This window comes from Prionailurus viverrinus, chromosome F2, assembly GCF_022837055.1.
Source record: "Prionailurus viverrinus isolate Anna chromosome F2, UM_Priviv_1.0, whole genome shotgun sequence".
NCBI lineage: Eukaryota > Metazoa > Chordata > Mammalia > Carnivora > Felidae > Prionailurus > Prionailurus viverrinus.
Genome location: NC_062578.1, coordinates 29,499,108 through 29,520,078, shown reverse-complemented (window position 1 = coordinate 29,520,078; position 20,971 = coordinate 29,499,108). Strand labels below are relative to the sequence as shown.

Sequence of the window (20,971 nt, the reverse complement as noted above, 5' to 3'; positions counted from 1 at the left end):
AAACACTGATTTTTTTTGAGTCGGTGGCTGAAACTTCAAAGTCCAGACATGTTTATTGCTTCTTTATTTCCCAGACTCTGAGTAATTTCAGTATGTTGGCTCTAATTACCCACATAAAGAAAACACACAGACCTTTTCTTCGGCCTACATGGGCTAGAAATAAAGCAGAATGTTTTATACAGATCATCCCTGCAAAGCATACTGGGTGTCTACACTGTATGTGCTGTGGTAGTGCGGAGTGCAATGGTCCCTGTGTTATGCCAAAGTCAGGTTTTATATCTCCCAGAGCGAAAGGAATTATGAGCATCTTAAAAATCATCTGGTCCATCCACATTACTTGACAGTTGGGGAAATCAGGTTTTCTTTAAAGCTAAGAGTTTGAGTTTGAATAATGGACTTGAACACTTTCTAGAAGCTGCTTTTTCAAATCTTGCCACATTTTCGTTTGTCAGGCAGCACTTAAAATTCATCCAGCCCGACTTTATTTGCTGATGTGCTAATAGTCTTCCTTCTTGTTTGAGAGGAAGAGATGCTACTTTCTGCTCCATCCTATGAAACACACCACCTGCTTCACCAAGCTGGAATATGGTATTTTTCCGCACTGGTGTTTGCAGTTAGGATGCAGCAATGCTCTTTGAAGACTACGCTGATGATGGCAAAAGATCAGAGGTGGGAGGTGATAGCAGGTGGCAGCTTAGGCGATGATCAGTGCAACCAGTATGATGCATTGCTATGTGCAGAAGCACAGGAGCCCAGTGAGAATCCTAGAGTTAGGATCAAAAAATCAAAGACAGCCAGTTTCATGTGAATCTGGTCACTCTAGGTGGGGGAGGGGAGGCCATTGTTACTATAGTCAGAATTAAGATCAGGGATACTTAATTCGATGGCTACAATAATTCATCTTTGTTTTTTTTTTTTATTTTATTTGTTTAAGAGACAAAGAGAAAGAGAGAAAGATCTGCACATGGGGGAGGGACAGAGAGAGAGAGAGAGAGAGAGAGAGAGGGAGGGAGAGAATCCCAAGCAGGCTCCACACTCAATGCAGAGCCCAATGTGGGGCTTCATCCTATGCCCCTGGGATCAACACCTGAGCTGAAATCAAGAGTCAGGATGCTCAACTGATTGAGCCACCCAGGAGCTACTTATCTTTCTTTCTTTATTTATTTTTATTTTTTTAAATATAATTTATTGTCAAATTGGTTTCCATACAACACCCAGTGCTCATCCTAACAAGTGCCCTCCTCCCTATCCATCACCCACTTTACCCTCTCCCCGACCCCCATCTACCCTTGGCTTGTTCTCGGTCCTTAAGAGTCTCTTTTGGTTTGCCTCCCTCCCTCTCTGTAACTTTCCCCCCCCATTGCTTCCCCCATGATTTTCTGTTCAGTTTCTCAAGATCCACATATGAGTGAAAACATATGGTATCTATCTTTCTCTGCATGGCTTATTTCACTTAATATAATACCCTCCAGTTTCATCCATGTTGCTCCAAATGGCCAGATTTCATTCTTTCTCATTGCCTAGTAGTATTTCATTGTATGTATATACCACATCTTCTTTATCCATTCATCAGTTGATGGTTAAGTTTACTTATTTTAGAGAGAGAACGTGAGAATGAGCAGGGCAGGGGCAGGGAGAGAGGGAGAAAGAATCCTAAGCAGGCTCTCCATTTCCAGGACAGAGCCAGATATGGGGCTCAAACTCATGAACCATGATATCATGACCTGAACTGAAATCAAGAGTTGGACGTTTAGCCAACTGAGCCACCCAGGCACCCTCATCTTTATTTTCTTATTCCTGTACCTTTGGGCACTGAAAAAAAAATGGATACATTTTAAGCAAATTTAGTGAGAAAGAAGAAAATTAAAAATCTTATAATGAGAGAGATGGTATCTAATTTTAATGTTCTTTCCTTGACCCTCAGGGGCTTCATTTCTCTCAGTTGACTGACATTGTCCCCAAGCGATTTTCTGTGTCATCTGGGAGGACATGTTAGATCAAGGCTGGGTCCCCCATGATTCCACTAAAGACTCTGCAGTTGAGTTGGCGTTGGTTCCAGACTGTGGGCTTGGGAATGCAGTGCTGTGTCTCGTCAGTGAACAAGGAGTTCCTTGCCCCGGTTTGTTCTCCATGCTCTCCAGAGCTGCAGGATCACAAGCCAGAATTCTTGGGCAAAGCATTTAAAGGCAGTGATAATTCTGTTAAGTGACAAGTGGATCCATAAGCTTGAAACTTCCACAGCAGGCAACTGGTCTACTGATGAAAGGTGAGGTTTTATATACCTACTCTTTGCCTGCTTCAGTGGTAAGATATTTGATTTTTACAGTAGGATCATGTTACTTATAGTTGTATCCCCATAGCATTTTCACAGGTAGAATCATAAACCTTAATAGTCACTAGCTGAATGCCTGCAATAGTGATCAGAAATAAGAAGAGGGATGCCTGGGTGACTAAGTCGATTGAGCGTCCAACTTCGGCCCACGTCGTGATCTCATTGTTCATGAGTTCAAGCCCTGCACCTGGCTCTCTGCTGTCAGCACAGAGCCCACTTTAGATCCTTTGTCCCCTCCTCTCTCTGCCCCTCCCCTGCTCATACTTGCACTCTCAAAAATAAATAAACATTAAAAAAAAGAAATAAGAGAAGTTAGTAAAAAACAAAACCAAAACAAATATTAAACACAAAAAAATCAAGTGGTATAGTACAGCCTGTATACATTGGTCCATGATGAAAATTTTCAGCCTAATGGACAGTAATTCCTACTTCTTTGGTGTTAAAATGGCTTTTCTTTTATGGAACCATGGTGATAGATGAAAGGTTGTTTTTAATACTTAAATTGTGGGCAACTTTAAACATTAGCAACTCTATGTTTGTTCCCAATTTTTAAAAAATATTTTTGAGGTCTTAAAATTCCAAAGTCTGGAAACTAGAAGAAAGAACTGTGCCTTAAAAGTCAAGAGACTTGGTTTCTTCCATTTTATTGACTATATACCCTTGGTAAGCAGAAACCTCCCTTTTGACATCTGTTTTTATAGATGTTTTAGGCACTTGGACAAATTGAGCTCTTAAAATCTCTTCCAGAATAGACTGTCAAGAAACATTAGGATTCATCATTAAATATTGCCTTGTCTCAGGAGAAATCAGCATTTACCTTAGGGTTCAGGTCTACAATGAAAAGATAAACCCAATCAACTCTAAAACAATCTACGACTTAATTTAATGCTTAAGCATAGCACATTATTGTATTTATTTTTTCTTGCAACTTTTAATATGTATTATTGGATAACATCCTATAATTTGAAATGTTAACAGTAATCTCCAGGTTTTGTTTTTTTTTAGATAAGAATCAATTTTTCAAAGAATCAAATGGTTATGCCATTTAAAAAACATAGGTTTTATAGCAGTCAGAATCAATTTTTTTTTTAATTTTACAGACAGAGTGGGGGAGAGGGGCAGAGGGAGAAAGAGAATCTTTTTTTTTAAGTTTATGTATTTATTTTGAGAGAGAGAGTGAGGAGCAGGGGAGAAGCAGAGAGAGAGGGAGAGAGAGTCCCAAGCAGGATCCACCCTGTCAGTGCAGAGTCAGATGTGGGGCTCAGTCCCACAAAGTGGGGGATTATGACCTGAGCCAAAATCAAAAGTTGGATGCTTAACCCACTGAGCCACTCAGGTGCTCCCCCCCCCTTTTTTTAATTAAGCAAATGAGCTCTATTTATATTTTAGAGAGAGACCAACAGAACATGAGCAGGGAAGAGGGGCAGAGGGGGAGAGAGAATCGTAAGCAGACTCCACACTCAGCAGGGAGCCCAATGCAGGGCTTGATCCCACAACCCTGGGATCATGACCTGAGCCGAACTCAAGAGTCAGAGGCTCAACTGACTGAGCCACCCAGATGCCCCCAATGGATGATTAGTATCATAAACACCACCAATCCCCATTCTGCCCACAGGAGACATTTGGAAATATCTAGGGGGCAATTTTGGTTGTGCAAAAGTAGTTCTGAATGGTGAATAACTCTCCTGCCCCAAACACTGGTACACCGTTATTGAGAAACATCAGTTGATTTCATCTTTATGATAAAATGGTGGAATAATGTTGAACATAATATGATTATTACAGTAACTACACAAATACTGTTTATCAATATCATTATAAAATACCAAAGATAAAGTATCGTTTAACCTCAGATGAGCCTTATTGTGAATCAGAACACTGTTCTGATGCTGTCTTTCGAGACATTTTATTTCATTTTATAGCTAACATAATGTAAAAGTGTATTTTCCATGTTCCAGTCAGTCCTGGGTATATTTGGCTGATAGTCTGAAGAAATAAAATCTTCCTGCAGCCTTCAGTTATTAAAATAGAACCAACCACCCACTCATTTTATTACATTTGGTGGAATGTCTTTGAATGACAGTCTAAGTATTTTAATTGGCCTCTAGCTGATTTATCACCCCTTGTTTTATGTTTCACATTTTATATCTCAAAATTACAAGTTACAGTCCCATTTTTATAGTGTGCCATTTAAATAGAATGAACAGCATTTTTTAAAAAGGAAAAGGCAAGTTCCATTCAGAAACCCAAGGGTTATTCATTTGATTTGCATTGTCTCCACATTTTTCGGTGCTGGTACTTCCTGTCTGTCCCTGCTGAGTATCTCTCCTGCTATTCATAGTTCCATGTGTAGAAATAGGGGCCGGGACGGGGAAAGGGAGAGACTTCCCCACATCTGGATTCTCTCTGCATCCTGGAAATAAGATATGTCACTCATCTTCGTTCTGAATACTGACTTATTCAATTCCGTGTTCACCCTCTGCACTTCCATCCCCACACACTGCTTCATGCTCCAAACGTTGACTCCATGGCCCTTAACTTTTGTTTTCATAAACTTACATGAAAAAGTTCCTTGGACTTTTTCTTCACAGGACCATAGAGACCAGACAAGGAAAATAATGCCAGAGTTTTTCCTCCAACCCTGAGTCTCAACTTTCACTGCCATTTCATCATCTTACACATCTACCATCACTGGGTCACTTATTCAAAATGGTAATTACACATCCACTTGTTGGTTGTACCCAACCAACCCAGGCCTAGCTTTGTGTGTGTCCAAACAGAAGCCGAATCTGTAATTAACTGTGCATTTGTTTGTAAAAACCTTGGCAGTTTTACTGTTTGATCTCCTTTATCTAGGCGCTTTGGTTTAATGTTGTACCGCTTTCTGCCTGGGAGTAAGTGAGCCATGTTTGGAAACTAAAATAACTTTTTAGTTTCTTTCAGTGTGTTATCTTGCTGCCCCAAAGCGTTTTTTTTTTCTTCTGAAGAGTATTTTTATATTGGGTGGTTGCCTCTTCATGAGCTGTTTCTAAGAAAGATCTTTGAAATGTTGAGCTATAAGATGAACAGCAGTTTTCTTTGACAGTCAACTTAACCTGATAGTTTTCTTACTTAATTACCATTAGAATCAAACTCTGAATTATTACCGTATGGGTATATTTCTTCATAAGGATCACAGAATTGAAGAACTCAAGCTTCTGCCCTAAAATTACTTGTACTTGAAAGAAACAGGTCATCCAAGCACAGAAGTCCCAACATACCAAAACGATATTAAGAATCCTGTAGCGGAGCACCTGGGTTGTTCGGTCAGTTGAGTGCCTGACTCTTGCTTTGGGTTCAGGTCATGATCTCACAGTTCATGGGTTCAAGCCCTGCATCGGGCTCTGTGCTGACAGTGCAGAGCCTGCTACGGTTTCTCTTGCGCGCCCTCTCTCTCTGACCCTCCCCTGCTCACACTCTCTATCTCAAAATAAATAAAGTAAAATGAAATAATTCCATAGCAATAATGCATTTCTCTTCCTCTGTGGTGTGCATACATCTGGTCTATTTGTATTTTCACTGCCTAGACTGTCTCATTCTTGTGACTGTGTTACTGTTCAGTTTTGTCCAACTGATGTCAATTTTCTTACTATTTTACATCAAGTATAGATTTCACATGTTGACTGTGTAGTGATTCCCACCCAGTTGCGACATTTACAATGTCTTTGCCACATTATTTGAAATTCTTCTACTTTCTTGTTTATATTGGATTTTATCCAACGCATTTAGCAAGTAGGAACAAATCACCCTTCTTCCACTGATGAAGAAGCGACACTGCATTGTCTCAGATAACCAGTTGCTTTTTCCCTGCCAAATCAAAACAACTAACTCTTCTCAGTTTTCATACTGGCACATAGAACGCAATCAATAAAAAGAATAAATGAGACGAAAGAGTGAATGAGACGTCCTTAATTTATTGTGGTGGTCTGTATTGTTGATGATCCTTTTTGCTTATTGTTCTTTTATTCTTACTCATGCATTTCATTGTGCTTTTTATTATAAGGCAGTACCCAATCATTTTAAACAATGTGTAAGTATAGATAAGCAGAAGAAACAAAACAAAAAGCACCCATAAACCAGTCATCAGATGATAACTACTATTAACACCTTGGTATGTATTTTTCTGTTCATTCCTTTATATTTACATACATAAAACATACGTACTCCAAGTAACAGTTTCCTATAACATGTAATTTTTTGAACTTAAAAAAAATTTTTTAACGTTTATTTATTATTGAGAGACAGAGAGAGACAGAGCACGAGTGGAAGAGGGGCAGAGAGAGAGGGAAACACAGAATCTGAAGCAGGCTCCAGGCTCCGAGCTGTCAGCACAGAGCCTCACACAGGGCTTCAACTCCCAAACCGGGAGATCATGACCTGAGCCAAAGTCGGACGCTTAACCGACTGAGCCACCTGGGTACCCCATGAACTTTTAAAATATATATTGTAACCTAATCAAAGAAGTGACATACCATCACCTTTGCTGTATTATGTTTTTTTAGAAGCAAATCACTAGGCCAGCCTACACTCAAAAGGAGGAGATTATACAAGGGTATGAATACCAGGAGGATAGGGATCATGGGGAGTAATTTTAGAGTATGCCACCAATGTTAACTATCTTGTAGCTAAGACTTGTGCACATTCTTACATATTTCTAACTGATAAACCTGAGAAAAAATATTCCCAATTAGAGAATATGCATACTTTAGGAGGGTGTTGACATCTATTGCCAAATTGCTTTGCAGAAGTTGTTCAAGCTTGCGTTCCCACCAGCAACTGCACTCCCAGAAAATCTGAGCAGTTCTGTTTAAAGTCTTTATCAATCTAATAGGTGAAAATTAATCCACCTTGAATTTCCTTCCTTTAATTTTCGTGGTGTTGAACTTTCCAGCATTCCTGCTCACTGACCTTTTCCTTTCTGTCTCTTTTCTTTCCTCTTCTTTCTACTCCCATATAGGATGGTGCCTCAGGGCTCTGCTCTTCAGCCTTGTTTTTCTCTTTTCCAGTCACTCAGCAAATGTTTGAGGGCTGACAGACAGTGTCCCGTACCTTCAGTGAGCTCACCTACTCCAAGGTCAGGCACCCCCCCTGTGAGCTGATTCCCAAGCAAAAGTCCAACCTGGCCATCCTCCTGGATTCTGTTCCCATAGTTCGAGCCACCTGTCAATGTGTCTGCATGAATGTCCCAGACATACTTCAAACTTAACCTGTCCACCTGAACACATCTTTTCCTTGGCCCTCTACTCCCCACAACACTTGCTTCCCTTCCTAGCTGGTCCTCGCTTCCTTCCTGGCAGTACTGCCACCGTCCTTTCAGCCCAGGTGACCTTGCACGGAGAGAAAACTCATCTGTGGGAGGCTTGGTGGATTCTCCCTGCACAGACTAAGGAAGAGTTTTGGAGGTAGAGATAGTAGTCACCTTTGGAGTAGGGGAGTTCAGTGAACCATATTTTCCAATGAATCTGTCTGCTAATGAGACTATGGCTCCCATAACTGAGATTCAGTAGTTATTCCCATACTAAGAATGAGCCTCCAAGGTTCCAGTCATTTCCTGCACCTGGGATAGCCTGCTCCTCTGATAATGTATAACTCTGGGCCCTGCATTTATCACCTGCTTTGATTGGTGATGGAAATCTCCTTCTCATTCTTGGGAGGGTTCTGCTGTTTATTTCTGCTTAAGGATCTCCAAGCACAAGGACTGCTCTGGCTACAAAAACGGTATCATTCCATTTCCCCTCTACACATACTCTTCTCTCACAAGTGTGGAGTGTGAGCAGAAGGTCCTTAACCATCCTATTTTATCCAAAAGTGCAAGGAGGTTTGCACAAGGAAAACACTCTTTTATATTCCTCACTCTCATTTTAATTGTTTCACCTGAATATATTGGGCAGAGCAATCCCTTTTTCCTCTTAATGAGCTGAAAGATCTCACGTATGTACTAAACCAGCCGCACTTCAACTTGTAATGCTTTGCTCTAGTGCCCACTTTTCCTGCCCCACCCCCAACCTCATGCTGCATCTTAAATACTCTGTGGGCTCTTTTCTTCATTCACCCCCTCCACCCTGAGGTATGGGCCTTGTGATGTACATTTTCTTTTTCCCTCTTCACAAGGATCTCTCAACCTGGATTTTTAGTTAAGTCTTCCTTAGTTGTCTGCAGCAACTTTTGTGTTTCCTCTTAAGTTAGTCCTTCCCCTTTTCCTTTGGTATCACACAGCATCCTCCAGTCATCTTAGTTACATGCCCTCGGAGATTGCCCACTGTGCCCAGTGTGCCCCCACACAAGCCTGCACCTCATCATTTCACCTGGGACCTCGGCACCTGTCTTGAGCTGCTCTTCCTGCTTCTCTGCCTGTACTGGAACTCATCCCTTGGGCTCCTGCCACAGCAGTCTTTCTTTAGTATCATTGTCACCTGGTCAACTCTTCACCCATAGTTTCCCATTTGCCACCATTTTTTTTTTAAAGTCGATAAACTGGCCCCATCCTATGTATGTATGTGATTTTTATTTCCTGTAATTTTCTGACACACTGTCTTCACTGTTCATCCCTGTCTTTTGCCATTGATCATCCCTTCCCCCATCCCTTTCCTGTCTTCCTTCTCCCCACTGATCCAATATCCTGCCCATCCCCAAGGGCCATCCCAAAGAACCTCCACCCTAAATACACAATAGAGTCACCTGCGGTATTTCTCAAATAATATTTTACCTGGGCCTGATCCTGGAACAGCTGAAACCTGAACTCTTGGGTGGGATTCAAGCAGCTTTCTTATTTCCAAATCCCCCCCCCCCACTTGATACTAATGCACACTAAATAAACAGTGAGAACAGCAACTTCTAGCTGATACAACACATGGGCAATGGTGCAGCACTTAGAACCAGCCCCCTACACTTCCACCCTGTTACCCACTTCATTTACTTTCATTCTGTGACCAAAGGCTGACGTGCATGCTTTTCAGTAAATATCTGTTGACTGACAAGTCACTTGATTTTAACATATAAACAGCGCATTCATAAAGATTTACCCTTCCTCTGTTTCTTCTTGACAACCTTTGTTGAGTCTAATAATCCTTATCCCCATCAGAGACCAAAGCACAACCTTGGGATAATGGCAGAAGCTTTGGAGACACTGACTTCATTGTATTCATCCAGTGTTTAATCGTTGAAGCTGAACCACCTGGCTTTTTGTGGGGGAGATTATTCTTTATGATCTTTGTAATAATGTTCTTGGTGTTTGTCATCTTTAACAACCAATTTAATTCAGTCAATTACAATACTTTGTCTAAATTTACGATATATTCTGCCTATCTAAATGTGGTCACTATAATTTGACACGATAATTAAGAGCTAGTTCCTCTGTCACCAGCGTCTGACACAGTGATGCAGAGACCCTCTCAGAAGTGCGTGTTGACGTCCACGCCGTGTAGCTCCTCACAATGTTGGGCCAGTTTTCTAATCATCTCTTCACTTTAAAACAGTCATCAAAATGCTGTTTTTCTCTTTCACAGAATCATTCTGGTTTTTTCCTAATGGTTGTTTTTGGAGTATGCATATTTACAGTTTCCCCCGGATTACACATTGTGTCATCAGATGGGAAGGCTCAGAATGGAAGTTAGTGAGACATATAATGCTATTTCACTTTGCTTTAACATTTTGTAATGCCTTGATGTATCTCATCCCCCAGACAATGACAATTTTAATTTTAAACTCTTCTTAATGAAAGTTTACTTTCAGGAGCCCATATTTATTCAAACTCAGCCAGCAATGTTTCAGAGTAGAGGACCTTAAGAGATCTGCTTTCAGAACAAAATTGGGCAGTAGTGAGTATATTAGTTGTTTTAAGTGGATAGTTTTAAATCACTTAAGGGTGCTCAACATTATTTTTATCAGTTAAAAGTGGTTTTGCAACATGTAGTAGAAACCTCCGTAGGAGTGTCTTAAACAAATTCATTTTTTCCCCTTCATGCAATAAGAAGTCTTAAAGAAAGCACTTCCTACTTTATAGAGTAGCTCAGGATGTTATAATAAGCCCATGCTCCTTGGGGCTTTGCCCTCCACCTTCCTTCATAGGTGCCTGCCATCCTCCTAGACCTAACATTCTTCTGTTGTTTCTGACCTTGTACCTCTTTCCAGGCAGACACTAGAGGAAAGGCAGAGCAGAAGGGGAAGTGTTTTTAAAAGAGCTTTCTCTGAATGTCCCTTTCCTGAAGGCCACCTTGTGCCTTCCAATTACATCTCATTGAACAGAATTGTCACTCGGCCACTCCCACACCCTGGGAAGAGTACTTTTCTGAGCTGGGAATGTTGCCATCCCAAATATGCCAAACATTCTGAGAGTAAGAAAGAAGGGGAAACTGGTTATAGAATTGGCAGCTGGTAGTGTCTGCCATTCTATTTCAATGATCAATTTTTTTCATCATTTGTTGTTAAAAGTTATGAATTTGATGGTCTTAAAAGTCAGGAAGAGTTACTAACTCAAGACGTGAGTTTTTTGTGAGAGATTTTTGTGTGAGATTTTCACAAATTATGAATGAGTTTGCTTCAACTGAGTAAAGTTTTACTCTATTGGTTTTCCTTTTTTTATGTTCATAGAAGTATTCAACTATTTTAATGGTTCTAACACTTCTTAAAAATCATGTCACTGGGGCGCCTGGGTGGCGCAGTCGGTTAAGCGTCCGACTTCAGCCAGGTCACGATCTCGCGGTCCGTGAGTTCGAGCCCCGCGTCAGGCTCTGGGCTGATGGCTCGGAGCCTGGAGCCTGTTTCCGATTCTGTGTCTCCCTCTCTCTCTGCCCCTCCCCCGTTCATGCTCTGTCTCTCTCTGTCCCAAAAATAAATAAAAACGTTGAAAAAAAAAATTAAAAAAATCATGTCACTGCATTTGTACAAAATGCTGATTATTGTCATGCATGGAATTTTACTAATAAAAATGATATGTTTTGATTTTGAAATTTGCAAATATACTTGAAATCCTGCTAATATGAGAAAATAGGAACCCTCTGAATCGTTATGGCTACACTTTGGTGAAGAAACTCACCCCCCCCCCAACTCCATTAGAGTGGTCATTTTTAGATGAAAGGTTTATTGTAATTAAGTTTTATATAAGAGAATTTTATAAAAGAAATAATTTTTTTATAATTCTTTTCTTCTTTCTTCATAACATACCGGTGGTACCCATTGGTCATGTTCAGTCACAAGCTCCATTGTGAACCACAGACCTCAGAAATTGGAGGGAGGGAGAGTGGAACTGAGCTGTGATTGTTGTCACCAGAAAATATACTGGGAAGGAGTGAGCACAAGGCAGTAAAAATTTGCTTTGCTGTTTAAAAAAAACAAAAAAGAAAAGAAAATTAGATGAATCAGCCATTCCATTGAGTCAGTAGAAATACATTTTATTCATTTAAATTCCTGATGATCTCATTCTGCACAGTTTATAAGAATATAGGTGCATGTGCAAAATACAGTTACCCTCCGCTTGATGCCATGGCTGTGTTTATGGAAAGCTTAGCTTAGGAAGCTCTTCCATCTTCTGACGGTTGTAGGTTGTGTGTTATTCTTTCTCTGAGTAGGAACACCTGAGTTGCTGATGACATGTTGGTGACATGACTAGACCTTTACCACTTATTTAAGGAGAGTGAAAGTGTGTGAGTGTGCATGCACATGTGCAAATGTGCGTGTACACACATGTGCTCCCATATGCATAACTGTCAAGAAGAAAAGGGGAGGTGAAAAGAAAAAGAATCTGGCAGCATTTCTGAAAAAAGTGTTCAGAATTGCCTGATTTCCTTGGATGCTATCCCAGAAGTTTCTCATCAGATGAACTAGCACACAGCATAGAACAGATGTAGAATAGAGCTCAAAATCTTTTCTCTACATGAGGTTATTGCAGTGGTTCAAATATTTGCTGTAATCTTTGCAATTAAAGCGTATACTATCCACCTCTACTTCAGTCACATTTATTCAATAAAAACAAGACTCTTCTGTTCTTTAGTATATTTTACTTCTGTGTTTAACAGCTAAGGGAGACTTCCTAAAAATGTGTTCTTTTTGTATAATAATAATAATCAGAGCCTTATTTATTCATTTTTTGATAATACATTCTAGTCTTCTGAGCTATAAGCACATGGATTTATATTATAAGACCATTTTTTAAAAAAAATAGCTTTTAAAAAGGTTAACTAAGACTTTTTGCCTTAGGAGACAACGGCTATTGGTTAAGTCTAATCTGTGACCCAGTACAAGAATCTCCATCATAACATCCAGGACAAGCTAATGGTGACCCAGTCTAGGAGCCCACCTATTTCTTTTTTTTTTTTTTTTAATTTTTTTTTCAACGTTTTTTATTTATTTTTGGGACAGAGAGAGACAGAGCACGAACGGGGGAGGGGCAGAGAGAGAGGGAGACACAGAATCGGAAACAGGCTCCAGGCTCCGAGCCATCAGCCCAGAGCCTGACGCGGGGCTCGAACTCACGGACCGCGAGATCGTGACCTGGCTGAAGTCGGACACTTAACCGACTGCGCCACCCAGGCGCCCCAGAGCCCACCTATTTCTATGGAGTTTATGGCTTTTCAAGAAGAGCCCATTCATTTTTAAAACTAAGTTCTGATATTTACATATTTTTCATGTTAACTTCAAATTGTCTTCCATATAACCTACATGGTTGGTTCTGGCTCTGCCCTAAGGAGCAACCCCAAATTGCCTCACGTGTCTGTGACAGTCACTCTAATATTTGAATGCAACTATTATATCCCTTGTAAATATTTTCTTCTCCAGACTGAAAATCCCCATGGATGTTTGAAGCAGGGAAAGAGTAGCGTACGGCAGTGTGGCAGGACATTTTTTCAAGTAAAGGCCAATGGGTTCCTGACAGACATAGAAGCTGTTATGTGTTGGAGTTGACAGGGTAGCTGAATGCAACTCAGCACATGAGAAAGGGGTTTAGATTCAGATGCCCCGTCTCTAGATATGTGTATAAACAGGGGTCAGTATACAAGTACATACTTCCTTCCTCCGTCAGCTGAGATGACTTAAAAGCAACAATACTCTGGTAGCCACAAGCATACCCTAACACCCAGATGTTGGTTTTCAATCCCATTCTCCAGTAAAAGGAACCAGGGATTGGAAAAATGACTGATTTTAGGACTAAGAAAAGAAATACACGAGATGAGCCTGAAGAATCTTGTCATGCCAGAAAGTAAAGAATTAAAAAGCCACATTACTGGGTGCATGTCAAAGACCACAGACTCCAACAGAAAAAGCTTCTAATATCCAAAACTGACACAGTTTAAACAATACAATACAATAGTGTTGAATGATAACCCAAAATAAAGAATAAATATCCATGAGTCCATATAGATACAAATAAACAATTTGATAAATAAGCTATAGGGGAGAAAATCTCTTGTGCAGAAGAATTCCAAATATTTTATGTAAATATTCTCACTTCAAGGACATAGAGCATAATTCCTCACTCCCTCACTGTCAGCTGCTCATGGTGACCCCCTTTCAAAGAGAACAGTATAAAGGAGGAAAATGTAGTGACTTTACAGTGGAGAAACCTAACAAATATTATTTCAGCCAGGTTATCAAGGTTATCAGCGGTACAGTCATGTTACTACTATATACCCCTGATGTGATGTGATGAAAATGACATCTTACTTCTGTGATCTTCTTCCCCTAAACCAATGTTCCCATTATAATCCTGCAAAAAAAAAAAAAAAAAAGTTATATGGATCCCAATTGAAGGATGTTCTATAAAACTCTCAACCTGTACTCCTCAAAACTACAAGGTCACCAAAAACAAGGGAAGTCTGAGAAACTATCACAGGCGAGAGGAGCTTAAGGAGATGTTACAATTAAATTTAGTGTAGGTAGCCTGGATTGGATACCAGAGCAGAGAAAGGACATTAGGAAAACTAAGGAAATCTGAGTAAATTAAGAAATTTAGTAGATAATGATGGATCAATGCTAGTTTTTTTAATGGTGACAAATGTACCATATTAACAGAAGTTATTAATAATTGGGGAAACTGGATGAGGAGGTTTAGGGGAATTCTGTACTATATTTTCAATTTCTCTGTAAAACTGTTCTAAGAAATAAGGTTCATTAAAAAAAATTTTTTTTAAGATGCCTAGGAGAAAACCTGGAAGACCTCGGGTATGATGATGCCTATTTAGATACAACAGCAAAGGCACAATCCATGAAAGGACCAATTGATAAGCTGGACCTCTTAAAATTAAAAACATGTGCTCAAGGAAAGACAGTGTCAAGAGAATGAGAAGACAAGAAGCCACAGGCTGGGAGAAAATATTTGCAAGACACATCTGATAAGGGACTTGTATCCAAATTAACAAAGAACTCTTAAAACTCGGTAATAAGAAAACAACAACCCAGTTTAAAAAGGCAAAAAACCTTAACAGCTAGCTCACTAAAGAAGATATACAGATGGCAAATAAACATGTGTAAAAGATGTTCCAGATTATGTCATGAGGGAATCACAAATTAAAACAATGGGATACTGCTACAGACCTCTTAGAATGGCCAAAATCTGGAACACCAGCAACACCAAATGCTGAATGAAGAGCAACAGGAACTCTCATTCATTGCCAGTGGGAATGCAAAACAGTATTGCTACTCCAGAAGACAGCTTGCCTGTTTCTTACAAAAGTAAACATATTCTTACCATACGATCTAGCAATCGTGCTCTGTGGTATTTACCCAAAGGAGTTAAAAACTCATGTTCACACAAAAGCCTGCACACAGATGTTTATAGCAGCTTTATTCATAATTGCCAAGACTTGGATGTCCTTCAGTAGATGAACGGTTAAACTGTGGTCCATCCAGACCGGGGAATACTCTTCATTAAAATGAAGGGAGCTACCAAGCCATGAAAAGACATGGAGGAAACATAAATGCATATTACTAAGTGAAAGAAGCCAATCTGAAAAGGCTCCACAGGGCGTAATTCCAATTATATGACATTCTGGAAAAGGCAAAACTACAGGAACAGTAAAAATGTCAGTGGTTGAGAAAGGTTGAAGATGAGGAAGACTGAATAGGGAAAGCACAGACAATTTTGAGGACGGTAGAACTACACCGTATGGTACTGCAGTGGTGGGTACAGTTATCAAAACCAATGGAATGTACAACACCGAAAGTGGACGCTAATATCACTGTGGGTGACAATAATGTGTTAGTGTAGATTCAGCCAATGTAACAAGGTACCCCTGTGATGCAGGATGTCTGTGATGGGAAAGGCTGTCTGTAGGGTAGGGGGGTAGCAGGCAGGGAGTGTATGCAAGCTGGCTGTACTTGCCACTCAGTACTGCTGCAAACCTACAACTATTCTAAACAGTAAGGCTTATTCATTTTAAAAAATGCCAGTAAGAACCATATTACACCCCCTTCCAGTAGTCAAGCTGAATGGAAGTCAGATTATCTGAAGTTTAAGCAGGTTGCCAGAACGTGGAGTCAGAACAAGAAGAGACTTAAATTGAATGACTTAAATGTTTGATGGCTTCAGACTCTGATAATAGAACGCTCTCATCTTTCTCAGATGGACAGGACTTCTCTCCCTGTGCAGTGCAGGACAGGCAAGAGGAATGTTTGTTTTCGTGACTCCCACTCTCGATCCCACTTCCTGGTAGATGTACACACGTGTGGTGAAGCCACACATTACACTCTCTCAGGTTACCTTCGGGTCTGCTTTCCGGGAATCCAAATATGTAGACTTTATACTCTCATGGCTTTGACCTATGTTGCCTTGATTGCGTACTTTAACTTTCAAAATGTGACGCTTCATTTCCAAATATTTGCAAGCACTACCTCAACAGCACTGCTTACCACTCTGGCTTCTTCAAATATTCGCAGTAAAATCTATTTTCAGCCTCTCTCTTACCCTGGCCCTCCTCTGATTACAGTCCCATTACTGAATGAATACCTTTCCCACTACTTTATTTTAACGTTCATTTTAAAACCAAGTGCCCAGAACTGCTGAAGGGCTCTACATGTCATCTGATTATTTCAGACTACAGTGGACTCTTGTATTCATCTGGACATTGTAATTACATTAATGCAGCCTAAAATTATATTAGGTGCCCTAGCAGCCCCATCTCACCAGCTCTGGTTGAGACCGTAGTTAAAACATCCCTGAGGCCTTCGTCCTGTGAACTGGTGCATCACGCAGCTGCTCATAAAGTCTCTCCTCCAACTTGTGCTTTTATAATTGAATCTCTTTAAATGTAAATGCAGACAATTACATTTGTCCTAGTTAAATTTCATCTTGTTATTTTGAGCCCAGAGTTCCAGCTTATTGAAATCTTATTGAATCTTGGTTCTGTCACGGATTTCTGTTATGTGTCCTTGTTTGTGTCTATGACACAAGTAGAGGCGGCTTGCAGATGTATCTACCCCGGCTGGGCTAACTCAAAGCCAGAGGTACAGAGAGGGGACAGCAGTGACGACTGCCCAGGAATGGGGAAGGTGAGTTGCCGTCTCTCACAGTGTACCAATTCTCTGACATTTTTGGTGCCCAGTCAAATCCAACATCACAAAATACATTGAAAGTCATCTGTTACTAATTGCATTTAAGAAAGTGAAGATTCTGAAGGATTTATAATTGAAGCAAGTTTGAGAATATCATCCCTCCCACCCCCCCTACATTCTCAGAGACGATCTTCAACGGGACAAAAGGGGACAGAACTGAACTACTGGCAACCTGGCCTTCTCATGGAGGCTGCAGTCTCTACATCAGGTCTACCCAGCCCTGCTCCTACACAGTGGTCCGCAGTCTGTCCACAGCATGCCTGAAGGATTCTGTTCCCGTGAGTGACACCCTTTCATAAATGGGGTTGTACATTATGAGCTGCTGCTGTAGCAGAGGCTGCCAGCATGCTGGGGGTTATTCTAGTGCATCAGATGTTCCCCTATTCCTCTGTCTCCTGCTGCTTCGTGACATGCCCCTGGCTCGCAAAATCTCAGCTCTAACATTTAAAGCGGCGATTTGCAAGCTGCAGCATGTTAAATCTGGCAAACTATGGCCCATGGACCAAATCCGGCTCACCACCTGTTTTAATACATTGTTAAATGGATAAGGGGAAAAAGTTTTTTAAAGGATGGTATTTCGTGATGCGTGCAAATGATTTGAAATTCAATCTCATATAATAAAATGCAAAAGAAAATTTAATAAAAGCGCACTGGACACACACCACCCTCATTTGTTTCTGTGTTGACACCAGTTGCTTTTGTGCCGCTATAGCAGACACGGGTACTTGTGACAGAGAGGTTAGGGCCACAAAGCCTGCAATATTTACCCCCTGACCCTGTATAGAAACAGTTTGCCAGTCTTGTGTTAAAGGATCACTTGCGCCAGACTCACCTAGGATGCTTTTGAAACCAGGCTCCTAAGCTCCACCCCAGACCAAAGGCATCAGAATTTGGAGTGAAGGCCCAAGAATGTGCATTTTAAGCTAGCTTGTGTGGTTCACATCTTGACAAATGCTAAGACAAAACTAATGATAATGAGCTAAGTATATGTTACAGGAAAAGATTCTGCAGTGCTTTCTCTGCCCAACTTACTGTCTTTTTATCCCATGTGATGTACGTTTTCTTCAGACTGTATAAATTATATTGGTCAGTTCCTAAACACTTCTGCAAATCAGCTGTCTTCCAGACTTTTCTATTCTGTAGTAAGAATGCTGTATTAGTGTCCTAGGGCTGCCATAGCAAATTACCCCAAGTTGGATAACTTAAAAGAAATGGTTTTTCTCTCACAGTTCCAGAGCCCAGAAGTCTAAAAGCCGGCAGGCCATCGTTCCTTCTGGGGGGTCTGGGAAAGAGTGCATTCGTTGCCTCTTGTTGTGTCTATGGGTGGTGGCATTCTTTGATTGTGGCCTCATCCCTCCAATCTCTGCCTTCATGGCCACATTGCCTCCTCTCCTCCATGTCTTCTCTTCTGTCTGCTTCAAATCTTCCTCTGCCTTTCTCTTAAAAGGACACTTGTCATTGGATTTAGGACCCACACAGATATCCAAGATGATCTCATCTCTAAAGCCTTAATTTAATTGCATCTGCGAAGAACTTTTTTTCCCAACAAAGTCACATTTACAGGCTCTAGGGATCAGAGCAGGCACATACCTTTTGGGAGGCCACCGTTCAACCCAGTACAGAGGCCATTGTTCTCCTCTTGCTCCAGCAACCATTCAGCTTCCAAGTCTTGAGGATTCCATCCCTCCCTCTCCAGTCCTACTGGTACCATTTTTATTCCTTTCTGTCCACAGGAATCTCTTACTTAGAAATTTAGAGTGGTGTCCTACTCTTTGAAAAATTTACAATACATTTCTAACCCTGGAAGTAGGGGCTTTTTATAGTAATACTGCCAGCAGTATCTTCCATTTCCTTCTCCCTCTCCTTCCCTATTTGTTTTTTACCTTCACGGTACCATTTGCTGTTATTGTCCCTGCTCCTGTCTTGTTTCTGAACTCACTTGCACTGTTCCTTCCTCCTGGAAGACTAGTTTTTCCTCCATCCTTACCATCACTAATCCTGCCCTTGCATCACCTAAGACACAAACATCTTTCAAAGCTCATTCGAGGTCCTTCCTCCCCACAAGAGTTTTACTGCTTCTTCGCACTGGATATGAGTCTCTGAGACTTCTGCACTTGTGATGGCATTTATCTTATCCCACCTCATGTTATAAGGTCTATACTGGCACTGTCCTGGCTCTACATATAAACTTCCTTGGGTCAGGGATTGTGAGACAGTCTATTCAAGTGGTTAAGAACTAGACTTAACTGCAATCAGACTGCTAGGTCCAACTGCAGTCACTTACCAGCCTTGGATCCTTGGGCAGGTTATTTAAAATCTCTTAAGAATAGTTTTCATCATAAACATACAGAATAATAACTCCTTTCTAGAGCTGTGAGGATCACATGAGATAATGTTCGTAAAGTACCTGGAATATAGTAAACTTGCTACATTTAGCTTTTTGTTGTCTGCCTTTTGTTTTTTTTAATGTTTGTTTATTTTTTGAGAGAGAGAGAGAGACAGAGCATGAGCAAGGAGGGGCAGAAAGAGAGGGAGACACAGAATCTGAAGCAGGCTCCAATCTCCAAGCTGTCAGCACAGAGCCCGATGTGGGGCTCAAACCCACAGACCGCCAGATCCTGACCCAAGCCGAAGTCGGATGCTTAGCCAACTGAACCACCCAGGCGCCACAGCTTTTTGTTGTCTGTCTTATCTCTGTTTCCTGAAGGCTCAGAAAAGGACTTCTATAAGTAGGTACTAAGTAAATACCTATAAAGTTTATATCATCAAATTCAAACCTGAGACCAGAAGCAGATGACCTGAGTCTTTCTGTTCAAACCCCATGTTTATCGACTCTAGGTATGACGTGTCTTTAGCAAGAACCACCATAAATAAACCAGCTTTCTGTTTTTTGCTGGATGTGAGTACTGTTAGAAATTCCATTGTAATATTATTTTTGATACTATTTTTTTCATCAAATGTATAGTTGGTATTTAAATATGATTTTCATTTTTTAGTGGCTTCTATCATACAACTTAGTTTGTGTCCTGAAGTAAATAAACAAAGAGTAGAGACATTCATTGTTATGAAGTCCATTGAAAGGAATGGGCACCTGGGGAAAGGAAAGGAACCTTGGGCCTATGATACCTGTCAGTAACTAGTACATTTATAGATTTCTTTTCAGACTATAGTGATGCTCATAATGAAGAGCACCCCTGTGGCAAATCTCATTAAAAATGGCCCTTGAATCAGGGAAATACAAATCAAAACCACAATGAGATACCAGCCCACATGTGTCAGAATGACTGATATTAACAAGTCAGGCAACAACAGATGTTGGTGAGGATGCATAGAAAGAGGAACACTTTTGCACTGCTGGTGGGAATGCAAACTGGTGCAGCCACTCTGGAAAACAGTATGGAGGTTCTTCAAAAAATGAAAAATAGATCTACCCCACAACCCAGCAATTGTACTAGTAGGTTTTTATCCAAAGGATATAAAAATGCTGATTTGAAGGGGCACATGCACCCCTATGTTTATAGCAGCACTATCAACAATAGCCAAAGTATGGAAAGAGCCCAAATGTCCATTGACTGATGAATGAATAAAGAAGATGTACAATGGAATATTACTCAGTGATCAGAAAGAATGAAACCTTGTGCCATTTGCAACAATGTGGATGGAACTATAGTGTATTATGCTAAGCAAAATAAGTCAGTCGGAGAAAGATAAATATATGAGTTCACTCGTGGAATTAAAGACACAAAACAGTTGAACATAGGGGAAGGAAAGGAAAAATAAAATAAAAACAAAATGGGAGGCAAACCATAAGAGACTCTTAAATACAGAGAACAAACTGAGGGTTTCTGGTGTGGTGTTGGGGGGTGGGGGATGGGCTAAATGGGTGATGGGCATTAAGGAGGCCATTTGTTGGGATGAGCCCTAGGTGTCATATGTAAGTGATGAATCACTAAATTCTATTCCTGAAGCCATTTTACACTGTATGTTAACTAACTTGGATTTAAAGAAAATTTTTAAAAAACAAAAATGAAAAATAAAAATACTGATTAAAATGAG

The 20,971-nt window shown here is 40.5% G+C and overlaps 1 protein-coding gene across 2 annotated transcripts in view; it reads left to right on the top strand.

Annotated features, from left to right (window-relative positions):
* ZNF704 (zinc finger protein 704) overlaps positions 1 to 20,971 on the top strand; it is a 242,776-nt gene that overhangs the window by 81,898 nt on the left and 139,907 nt on the right. The gene's annotated exons all lie outside the window — the stretch shown is intronic.